At 39.4% G+C, this 12,731-nt stretch overlaps 1 pseudogene; it reads left to right on the top strand.

The window, feature by feature from the left end:
- Nucleotides 1–1,815: 1,815 nt before the first annotated feature.
- Nucleotides 1,816–5,972, top strand: LOC142840067 (polyadenylate-binding protein 2 pseudogene; annotated as a pseudogene).
- The last annotated feature ends 6,759 nt before the right edge of the window (nucleotides 5,973–12,731 follow it).

Raw genomic sequence — 12,731 nt, 5'->3', positions numbered from 1 at the left:
GTAGTACTATTATCATCCTGATGTAATGATATCAAGCAATTTGACTTGTTGTGGGGCCCCATCTTCTTCCTGGAAATTTAAAAATTACTGCAGGAAAATACATTGTTCATCGTGGAAGACTTACACATTATTTATATAGACATATACAGACATACATATTCAATGCCATGTACAATAGAGACAAAAATAGATATTAAGAGAAGTGAAAATTTTTCCTAATTTTAAAAGTAACTACTTATTTATACATTTTACATTGATATAGATATGGATGCTTCCTTTTGATACAAACTTGACATTATTTTTGTTAAAACATACTGTCTATGATGTTATATTCTTACTCAAGATATTTTACCTAATACAATTCACTTAAACATACAATGAAATTTTCTAGTCCTCAAAAGTTTTATCATAAACAAATTAGGATATAAAGTACTGCAGGTTAGTAGTTTGTTACTTAATATAATTGAAATTATACTCAAGTTAGCTTTGTTTTCAACATTATACAGAATTTTATTAGATGATTCAACTGGATATACTTTAGAGAAAATGTTTGCTGAAGTAAAGCAAACTTTGTCTCCTTGGGGATTAAAAATTTACAAAATATTCCGAAAATATAAAAAAAGGATATTCTATTAATTATTCAGCATGTAAAATGCTTTTACAAAAATTTGAGCCCTAAATTTAAAAATTAGGAGAAATTATTTGTGAAATCTTAATAATTTTCTGAAATTGCTGCAAGGCATTTACCATCTATAGTCCACTCTTTGGGTAAAAATTTCAAAACAGTAATTAGAACCAAACTATAAAGGGTGACAAAGATTTAAATAGTCAAAGAGAATTATCATCTAAAGCAGAGAAAAAAATTGGATTAGTGGAAATAAAATTATAGGACGCACATATGGATGGTTTGGATCTGAAGTTTGGTTACATTCAAGACATTTTTCTTGATACAGGGTTTCTCTGTAGCCTTGGAACATGTACTGGAAGTAGCTCTTGTAGACCAGGCTGGCCTCAAACTCCACCTGCCTCTGCCATCCAAGTGCTGGGATTAAAGGCATGAGCCACCACCTCATTGTCTTCATTTTAGGCATTTTAACCTCTACGCATTCCCCTATAGGAATTTTACAGCAGAGGAAAAATATTATTTTATTTTATTTTTTCTTTATATTTATTTATTTATGTGCATTGGTGATTTGCCATGGGTGTTGGGTCCCCTGGAACTAGAATTATAGACAGTTGTGAGCTACCATATGGGTGCTGGGAATCGAACTCGGGACCTCTGGAAGAGCAGTCGGTGCTCTTGACCGCTGAGCCATCCTGAAAGATATCATTTTAAAATCTATATTTTTCGCACATAAACAGACAAAAAGTTATAAATTCATGTGGAAAAAATCTGAGTTGATATTAAAAAGAAAATTGAAACATCATCTATTAGCAAGAATTGACCAAGGTTAAATTATAGACTGTTTTACTAATGTTAAAATTGAATCATAATGGACAGCAAGTAAACACTGGCAAAGTGCTTGCAGTAATTTCTTGGGGGAGATTAACAACAAATATCTCTTTTGCCATAATATTAATAATTATAATGATCATCCTGAGTCATTTCAGACTTAAGGAAGCCTTGAGTTCAAGCATGCCTGCTGTACTTCTTCCAGTAAACTTGAGGGCTGTGAATAATATCTGCGTTAGCCAACAGAAAAAGCATTTTGCACAGCTGAAGGAGTCCATTTTTTCTATTAAGATTTGGGCTTGTGCAGGCCAGCCAGAGGCACTCCTTGTTAGTGATTAGAAGCTGCTTAGCTAAATCAGATAATGCGCAGGTTTGAGCTGCCTCCAAGCACAGTGCAGGGAGGTGGGGAGCTGACTGTACTGCTTTTTGATCTGCCATTTGGCTATATTTAGTATATATGCTGGCTGAGAAATAAACTCAGGCTGTTTTCTATTGACCTTTCTCCTCTAGGTCTAACCTATGATCCTGTCTTCATTTCTCTTAATCTAACTTTTCCTAAGCCTCGGCATCCCCTCCAAGGGAACCCCTAGGTGAATTTTGCTAGACTGATTAAATGGGGTATCCTGTCTCTGTAACTCCTCAGACTGAATGCTGTTTCTACAAAGACTCAACCCTCAGCTCCTCTCTCGTACCACCTTATATTCCTCTCTCTGTCCAGACATGTCACTTCCTATCTGCAACTCCTTAGTGATGGGATTAAAGATATGAGACACCAGCATTTGACTCTACAACAAACTAGTGTGACTACTGGGATTAAAGGTGTGTGTCAGACTTGCCTGTGGTGTAAGGCTGGCCATGGCATCTGTTTTACATTATGATCATCAGGCAAGCTTTATTATTAAAATATAAATGAAAAAATAAAATTAAATAATTAGAAGCAAGCATATGAGATCAAGAAGAGAAATGTACAACTGTTTATCACCAAAGAGTATAAGAAATATTCTGAGTACAAAATGGTGAAGGTCCATCATTTTCAAAGACAATGACTGATACGATGAAATTATAGTTCACAAAATCAGCAATATAGATGACACTATTGACAAAACAAATGACAAAGACAAATATATATACATATACATATATATGTTTCTTTTTTTTTTGTGGTTTTTCGAGCCAGCGTTTCTCTGGGGTTTGGAGCCTGTCCTGGAACTAGCTCTTGTAGACCAGGCTGGTCTCGAACTAGCAGAGATCCGCCTGCCTCTGCTCCCCGAGTGCTGGGATTAAAGGTGTGTGCCACCACTGCCCAGCTCCTGTTCTCTCCTTTACCAATAATAGAAAATGGGTTGACTGTTTCACCAAATTTACAATATTCTCTTGATGTCTTCTGATGTTTTTACTTTACAGAAAATAGTTTTGATTACTGAAAGCATCTCATTCTCTTATGATAATAAAATGATGTATGTTAGGATCACTACCATGTTGTTTCTTACAATTGGTGATTGAATCCAAGTCTGCACCACAGTGAGGAAATGAAATTTTTTTAAATGGAATTTCAAGAGAACAACTTTTTAAAGAATCAGTGTACATGTAAAGCAACTTGCTTTACTCCATCTGCTCTATAAGTTCCAAGCACTTTTGAAAATACTGATATTTTTGTGTGTTTGTGCATGACAGAGAATAAATATCATACACACACACAGACACATACATACATACACACACAAACAGGTGACATACAGAAAGGAAGGTTGCTGAATTGGAAATATTAGAGATTTGTTAACTGTAGGCCCATATTTCTGTATGGTGTAGCAGCCAAGCATAAAAGCCATAGCCCTGGTATGAGCTGATCATGTAGCTCATCAGACAAGTTGTCTCTGCATAACAATAGCAAGAATGTATAGTTCCTCTCTTCTTTTGTTACAAATGTAGATTTCCTGAGGAGAGGTATTGGCTGAAACTTGTCATAATGTTTGGTGCCTATTTCTTGGTAACTTGGAGGAAGTCTTATAGAGATGCTAATTCATGGCCTGCTAGACAGCTAGCAGACACTTAGGTGAGGACCTGACTAAAAGCCCATTCACCTGGTTGCCTAGGAGATAGCCTAATGTGTTTTCCCACTCAATAATAAACAAAAAGAGATCTTCGAGAGATCTTGCCCTACAAGGATGACCCTCTAAATTGCGTCTGATCTTTCCTCGTGACTCCATTCCAGTCCAGTTAGGAAAAATAATTATCTGTGTTGGACCCACATGGGCTTCAACAATTAACCTATCAACTAGCATGTAGGTATCTGAATTCAGGTCATCCACATAAAGAATATGTGCGGATCCACCTGCCCAGACACATAAAAGCTTTTATCCAGTAAGTCAAGTCTTTCTCAGATTAATAAAAACAAGAAAAACAAAACATAAAAAAGAAAAAGATGACTCTTATGAAGACGATCTATAAAAATTATGATTTTGTGTATGATAAGTTTTTACCATTAAATGAATACAAATAGCTTTGCCCAACAATTTATAACTGGACAACTTATAATAAACCAATATTCACAGTGGAAACACTCAGAAAGCTCAAGGGATTATGTATTGATTATACCAACACTTAAGTAGCAAAGATTCAAACATGAAGATATCAACAACTGGAAAACATAGAAATGCCAGGAAATGGAAAGAACCAGGCATCAAAGATGAATAAAAGCAGTCTTTTAACATAAACTTTCCAAAAAACAATAATGACCTGATAAAATTAGAAATTTTCTGAATAAAATAGATGAAGGTCCATTATTTTAAAGATAACTAATAATATATGTAGATTACAGTCAGATTACAGAAAAAGTAAGTGTAAAAAATCATGTATGACTTCTATACTTTCCACAATTAAACATAAATAAAAAATGTGCACAATTTTTGTGAAAGCATTAAGGGGAAGGATATAAAAAGGCAAAAGCAGATGCAGAAATCTATAGTCAACTTTTAATCAAAAGACCAAAGAAAACTTAGGCAAGGAAAAGTGTGATCTTGACCAATGTTACCCAGCTACGTTTGATTGTATGTGTACAGAAATTAAATAAACACTGGGCTGGAGAGATGGCTCAGAGGTTAAGAGCACTGGCTGCTCTTCCAGAGGTCATGAGTTCAATTCCCAGCAACGACTTGGTGGCTCACAAATATCCATAATGAGATCTGGTGCCCTCCTCTGGCATGTGGGCATACATGGAGGCAGAATGTTATATGAATAATAAATAAATAAATCTTTAAAAAAAAGAAATTAAATAAATACAAATTGCACAACTTTCAAAAAGTTATATCAAAGTAACACTTAAACTGTTGTTTCTGGCTGGGCGGTGGTGGCACATGCCTTTAATCCCAGCAATCTAGAGGCAGAGACAGGCGTATCTCTGTGAGTTTGAGGCCAGCATGGTCTAAAGAGCTTGTTCCAGAACAGGCTCCAAAGCCACAGAGAAACCCTGTCTCGAAAAACCAACAAAAAAAAAGAAAACAAAAAAACTGTTGTTTCTGACCTCCAATTAGTGACATGTCTTCCAAAGACAGAAACCTCATGATATAGTTGCTCTCTTTGCAAACAGAGGAGATCTATTGTGATGGCTCCCCAGCCCCTTGTGTTTTCTTCTGGTTTCAGATAAATGCTGCTCCACTGATGCCCAATCCCAAACAACCTAGAAAAATGATTTAAGGAGCAGTGGGGGAAGCAGGTGGTTGGAGATTCGTGCCTGAGCAGTGAACCCGGGGCTTTGGGAAGCCTGAGAGGGAGAGAGCCAGGGGTGCAGGGGACCATGGGAACAACCTTCCCAAAGAGCACTGATCCTGTGCCCCCTCTCCAGGTTCTGGGCACATCTGGGGACTCCCTGGCAGCCAGAAGCAGGAAGAAGAGCCAGTACTACTTAAGGTGAACCCCAGGGATAGCATAATTGAGGGTCCAGACGTAGATGTGATCAAAGGTTCCGGGAGTCAGGGAGATAGAGGAAGAGGATGAGAAGTTAAACAAGCTACAAAATGAGGCAGAGAAGAAGATGAATAAGAATACAACCCCAAAATAAGAGTACAACCCCAGGCAATGCTGGCTCAGTGATCGTCTCTTGAGGAGAAGATGGAGGCTGATGCCAGTTCCATCTATGTTGGCAATGTGGACCATGGTGCAACAGCAGAAGAGCTGGAAGCTCACTTTCATGGATGTGGTTCAGCCAAACATGTTACTACAGTCTGTGCCAAATTCAGTGGTCTTGCCAAAGGGTTTGCCTATGTAGAATTCTTAGACAAAGAGTCAGCGAGGAATTCCCTAGCTTTAGATGATTCCCCATTTAGAGGGAGACAGATTAAGGTGATTCCCGTCAGCACAACAGATGGGTTTCCAATGTGCCCAATACCGTGCATGAACTGCCAATTACAGCAGCTCCCAGTCTTGATTCTGGGATAAAAAAAAAGTTAAAAGAAAAGAAAGACAGAAGATGGAAAAATATTTTTTAAAAAAGATATACTGTGGAAGGGGGAGAATCCCATAACTAACTGAGGAGGGACCTACTCTGTGTAGTAGGGCAGGCCCAGGGACTGGGGCAGTGGTGACATGTTCCCTCTGGAGATTCAATATAGACACTTCTTAAATGTGCAACCTGCTCCCTGTTTGCCTGATCCACCTCATTCTCTTTGGGCCTGCTCAAGGGTAGGTGGGCATGGGTGGTAGGAGGGCATTTTTTCAACCAGAGCTCTGGAAGGGCACCAATCTGTTCAGCTTGTTTCCTTCCCTCATTTTCTCCCTGCCTTTCGCAGACCCTGCCTGCCTTCTCCTGTCCTTTCAGGTCTAGTCAAAGTCTGCCTTTCTTTCCTATGGGCTCCTGCTCCTCAAGATTTTCTGGTGAACTATTGTTTGCTTTTTTGTTTCTTTTTCTGTCTTGAGTGTCTTTCTTTGCAGGTTGTTGTAGCAGAAAGAACTCACTCCAGGGGATTCAGTGTGAATTACACTTTCCCTTGGAGAAATACACTACTTTGTTTTGGGAAGTTTTGCAGTGTATTTTTGTTGTTGTTGTTGTTGCTCAAAGAGGAGGAAGCTGAATTTTGTTTATTTTTTTAAACTCATTAAAAAGGAATGGGGTTTAGGCTGGGTGGTGGTGGCACACGCCTTTAATCCCAGCACTTGGGAGGCAGAGGCAGGTGGATCTCTGTGAGTTTAGACCAGCCTGGTGTACAAGAGCTAGTTCAGGTACAGGCTCCAAAACCAGAGAAACCCTGTCTCGAAAAACCAAAAAAAAAAGGGGGGGATGGGGTTTTTTAAAAAACTGTGTCATGAATAAACTTGTTTATGAAAAGAAAGAAATATGATTTAAAATTTATTTTCTCCTACATGGATTATGGTCCAAGATGTGAATTATGCTCTATCTACCTGACCAACACAATGCACTCCTGAGAAATGTCTGCAGATCAGAAACTCCTTTGTCCCCTGGAACTAAGCTTCACTGGATCACATGTTTGCAGCTAACAGCAGGATTACATTAAAAGCATTCTAATCATGCATCGCTAAAAGATCAATATCATCATTTCTTACCAGTTCCTAAACTATTTGTAATCTTTATAACACAAATCTGAAATTGCAATGCAATACTGACAACTTCTGGAATCTAGATCTTCAGTTTTCTAATCTCTCTTCCCACTGCACACCAAGAGCAGTGTCCATGTGTGTACTCTAGACAATCAGCATCATATCCTGAATTTCCAGAGTCTCCCCTGCCCCAACAAATTCATATACAGGGAGGCTCAGAGGATAAGGGCCACTGCCAACATGAACCACATGGACCAACATAACTACAGTCTTGTCATGATCAGTCCAAGTCATAGCAGAAATGACAGTTCAACAGATCTGAACACCCAACACTCACCACGGTATAGCTTGTGATCTTCCTTACTACTCCTTACAGCAGAGGCAGAAGAGAATCATGGAAAGAACCCACAAACTGTCTGCCACTAGTACTCCTGATTTCTAACCCTTACCAGAATTCCTCACAGGCTGGGGCCACCCAGCTGGGCCTCACAATATGAGCAGCTCCTCTATCAGAGATCAAATGACTCAGACAGAAGAGTCCTTCCAGTTCTGCCCTCCCAGCCCAGCAGACAGGGACCTAGTTTAGAAAGACTGTATTTAGTACACCTTATTCTACTCTCCTATACCACATCCTGTTTCTCATCCAAAGCACAGGGTCCTTTCTGTGCACATTCCATTGTACACTCACTTTCCAGTGCAGCCATCCCACTGCCTCAGAGATGGCAAATCCTGCAGACAAACACAAGTCACATTCATAAAGTAATCACTGTTCCTGTGTAACTGTGTTTATTTTATAACTGTTGTTAGACAAAAACAGACCATGAATTAGAAAACAATCAGGATCATGTTAGGGCTTGGAGGGAGCAAAGACAATGTGAATATGTTGTGCTTTTAATTTCAAAAATTATTTTGAAAAGTTGAAACAGGCTTTATGACCCTGTGCTCCAGAGACTAGGGATTTGTATTAGAGCACAATATATATTTCTCATGTATTTTCCCTAAAGATGAAGATCTTATTCCGAAAAGTAATGGTCCTGCTAAGCAGGGACACAACATTTTACCCAGATCATCTATTTTGGAGAAACTACTGAAATATCACACATTAGGTTTCAAGATAAGGTCAGTCCATACCCAGATTGCCATTGTCTGTGGACTGCAAACAATGGTCAATCAGGATAATAATACAGCATCACAACTGACTAACTGATTCCACATAAGTAATCTCTGTTGAAGGAGGAAAGCTCTTACCCTCAGGGGAACCTCTCAGTTCCTGTACCGTATCTCCAACAGCTTCAAAGTTGGTCAATGATTTCAATTATTATACCAATCCCTCTTCATTTCTAAGTACACAGTAAAAGTCAGAAAGTTCAACAGACACTCATTAACTGCTCTATTTTTCTTTCTAACTGACTAGTGCAGGACAAACCTGGAAGGAGTTGCAGGACTGTCGTCCCAGAACTGGGCAGCAGAGGCAGAATTAGGTGTTCAAAATAATTCTCAATTTTTTTTTTCGAGACAGGGTTTTTCTGTAGATTTGGTGACTGTCCTGGAACTAGCTCTTGTAGACCAGGCTGGCCTTGAAGTACCAGAGATCCACTTGCCTCTGCCTCCCGAGGGCTGGGATTAAAGGTTTGTGCCACCACGGCCCGGCAAAATAATTCTCAATTACACAGCATGAGGCAGGCCTAAAGTATAGGAGACATTGATCTACATAGAAATCAACTTAACTTGAAAGGAATGAAATGAAACTATTAATTACTTAGAAACATTGCATAGGTGTTGGAGAGATGGCTCAGTGGTTAAGAGCATTGCCTTCTCTTCCAAAGGTCCTGAGTTCAATTCCCAGCAACCACATGGTGTCTCACAACCATCTGTAATAAGGCCTGCAGACATACACACAGACAGAATATTGTATACATAATAAATAAATATTTAAAAAAGAAAGAAAGAAACATTGGATAACAGAAAACAATAGAGATAAGAGCAGCAATACACTTAAAGAAAGTATTTGAACCAGCGGTGGTGGCCTTTAATCCCAGCATTCAGGAGGCAGAGGCAGGCGGATGTCTGTGAGTCTAAGGCTGGCCTGGTCTACAAGAGCTAGTACCAGGACAGGAACCAAAAGTTACGGAGATCCTGAATTTCCTGAGGAACCGAAACACTGACTGATGAAGAAAGTATGGAATATATACACACTAGAGTACTACGCTGCAGTAAAAAACAATGACTTCTCGAATTTTGCATGCAAATGGATGGAAATAGAAAACACTATCCTGAGTGAGGTATCCCAGACCCAAAAAGATGAACATGGGATGTACTCACTCATAAATGGTTTCTAGCCATAAATAGGGGTCACGGAGTCTACAATAGGTGAACCTAATGAAGCTAAGTAAGAAGAACCTTCATCTAGTGATGGATGGAGATAGAGACAAGGACCCAAACTGGAGCACTGGATAGAGCTCCCAAGGTCCCAATGAGGAGCAGAAGGAGGGTGAACATGAGCAAAGAAGTCGGGACCACGAGGGGTGCACCCACCCACTGAGACAGTGGAGCTGATCTACTGGGAGTTCACCAAGGCCAGGTGGACTGTGACCGAAAAAGCATGGGATAAAACTGGACTCTCTGAACATGGCGAACAATGAGGGCTGATGAGACGCCAAGGACAATGGCACACGGTTTTGAACCTATGCAATGTGCTGGCTTGGTGGGAGCCTAGCCAGTTTGGATGTTCACCTTCCTAGATATGGACGGGGGGGGAGGACCTAGGACTTACCACAGGGCAGGGAACCCTGACTGCTCTTTGGACTGGAGAGGGAGGGGGAGTGGAGTGAGGGGAAGGGGAGAGGGGTGGGAGGAGGGGGAGAAGAGTGGGAGGAGGGGGAGGGAAATGGGAGGCTGGGAGGAGGTGGAAATTTGTTTTTTTTTTATTCTCCTTTTACCAATAAAAAAAAAAAAGTTACGGAGAAACCCTGTCTCGAAAATCCAAAAAAAAGAAAAAGAAAAAGAAAAAAAGAAAAAAGAAAGTATTTGAAACTGATACAAAAAAGTGATTTTTAAAGTGATGATAATAATGCACTTTTAAATGGGCAGTGTGACTCAGGCCTCTAATCCCAGCACTCAGGAGGCAGAAGCAGGCAGATCATTGTTAGTTTGAGGCCAACCTGGTCTACAAGAGCTAGAGCTAGGACAGGCTCCAAAACTACAAGGAAACCTTTCTCAAAAGACCAAAAAAAGGTGCACTTTTAAGATTAAATAAAATTTTCTATATTGACTTTAAAAAAGAGTACGCCCTTCCCGCGGAGAGGGGATGTCATTAACAAGAGATAGGTTGATGGTGCCAATATACATATGTTGACTTCTGAGATCTGTAACCTGACACATAGAGTTAGGAAATGGCCTGTTTCTCAAATCTCCAAGTCGACATAACTCTGTCATGCAAGATTGATCATATTTCTAACCAAATTGAATTTCTTACCAAATTACAGATTGAATACAATGCTCATAAAAATCTTAGAAAAATTCTTCAAAGACTTCAAAAGAATGGTATTCAAATTCATATGAAAAAAAAACAAAAAAAACAGGAAAGCCAAAACAATCCTATACAATAAAAGAACTTCTGGAAGCATCACAATCCCTGACTTCAATCATTACTATAGAGCTACAATACTGAAAACAGCCTGGTATTGGCGTAAGAACAAACAGGAGGAACAATGGAATTGAATAGAAGACACGGATATCAATCCACACATCTTTGCACACCTGATTTTTGACAGGGAACCAAAAAAATATCAAATGGAAAAAAAAGAAAGCATATTTAACAAGTGGTGCTGGCATAACTCGATATCAACATGTAGAAAAATGAAAATAGACCCATATCTATTACCATGCACAAAACTCAAGTCCAAATGGATCAAAGAACTCAACATGAAGCCAGCCATACTGAAACTTATAGAAGAGAAAGTGGGAAGTACACTTGAAGGCATTGGCACAGGCAACCACTTACTAAATATAACGCCAGCAGCACAGACAATGAGAGAAACAATTAAATGGGACCTCTTGAAACTGAAAAGCTTCTGTAAAGCAAAGGACATGGTCAACAAGACAAAATGACAGCCTACAGAATAGGAAAAGATCATCACTAACCCCACATCAGACAAAGGTCTAATCTTTAAAATATACAAGGAACTCAAGAAATTGGACATCAAAAGAACACATCATTCAATAAAAATGGAGTAAAGACCTAAACAGAGAACTCAACAGAGGAATCTAAAATGGCTGAAAGACACTTAAGGAAATATTCAATATCCTTAGTCATCAGAGAAATGCAAATCAAAACTCTGAGATTATAACTGACACCTGAATATATGGCCAAGAAAAAATACTGATCACAACTTATGCTGGAGAGGTTGTGGGGAAAAGGGAACATTTCTGCATTGCTGGTATGAATGCAAGCTGGTACAGCCCCTTTACATGTCAGTGTGGCAATTTCTCAGAAAATTAGGAAACTACCTTTCTCAAGACCAAGTAATACCATTTTGGGGTATATATCCAAAGGATGCTCAATCGTGCCACAAGGACATGTGCTCAACTATGTTCATAGCAGCTTTGTTTGTCCTAGCCAGAACCTGGAAACCACCTAAATGCTGCTCAACTGAAGAATGGATAAGAAAAATGTGGTACATTTACACCATAGAGTGCTACACAGCAGAAAAAATGATGACATCTTGAATTTTGCAGGGAAATTGATAGAACTTGCAAACATTATTTTGCATGAGGTAACCCAAACCCAAAAAAACAATTATCTCATGTACTCACTCATAAATGGTTTTAAAGCACAAAGAAAAGAAAGCCAGCCTACAGACCACAAATCTCAGATCTTAGACAAAAATGAGGATGCTAAGAGAGACTTACAGAGCTCTAATCTACATGGGAAGTATAAAGTATAAAAAGACAAGATATCCTGAGTAATCTGGGTTCATGCGGACCACGGGAGAGGGTTGAATAGGGGAGTGGAGAGGCAGGGAGTGAAGAAAAGGAAATTGTAGAGCTCAATAAATACCAATAAACAAAGATCGATCATATCTGCAGAGGATAGTTGTCTAATTGCAAATTCAATGTTCCTTCAGTCAAGATAACCTTCCTAATCTGGACACCCACACAATCTGCTCTGTGTTCATTCACATGACATTAATTTACACATGCTGGGCAATTACAAACCACTCCTGCTACCACAGTCAGGCCCTTTTTCATAGTGATGGCTGCAACAGCTGATTGCCTATGCTGTGCCCCCTGCAGTGCACACAATAATCTATTCTTCCTATTGTGGTCTGAGGACAGAAGAAATGCTCCATATGCAAATCCTTTTCCTGGGACTGCATTGGGCAGTCAACTACATGCCTCAAATGTATTATTGTATTTTATTTTATTGGTTTTTTTTTTTTTGAGACAAGGTATCTCTGTAGCTTTGGTGACTGTCCTGGAACTGGCTCTTGTAGACCAGCCTGGCTTCAAACTCACAGAGATCTGCATGCATCTGCCTCCTGAGTGCTTGGATTAAAGGCATGCATCATCACTGCCCAGTAAATACATAATTTTAATACTGTGAAATGATTCAGTCACTTAAGAACTTTGAGGGTGTAATATAGAGGACACTCAGGGATGCCTAGGAAAGCAACAAACAGGGACCAAGGCCACCTGAGTCAACATAACAGAAGTTGTATCAGAAGCA

Source organism: Microtus pennsylvanicus, chromosome 22 (assembly GCF_037038515.1).
Source record: "Microtus pennsylvanicus isolate mMicPen1 chromosome 22, mMicPen1.hap1, whole genome shotgun sequence".
In the NCBI taxonomy this organism is placed as follows: domain Eukaryota; kingdom Metazoa; phylum Chordata; class Mammalia; order Rodentia; family Cricetidae; genus Microtus; species Microtus pennsylvanicus.
The sequence above is the reverse complement of the archived record's forward strand: the minus strand, read 5'-3'. Positions and strand labels throughout refer to the sequence as shown.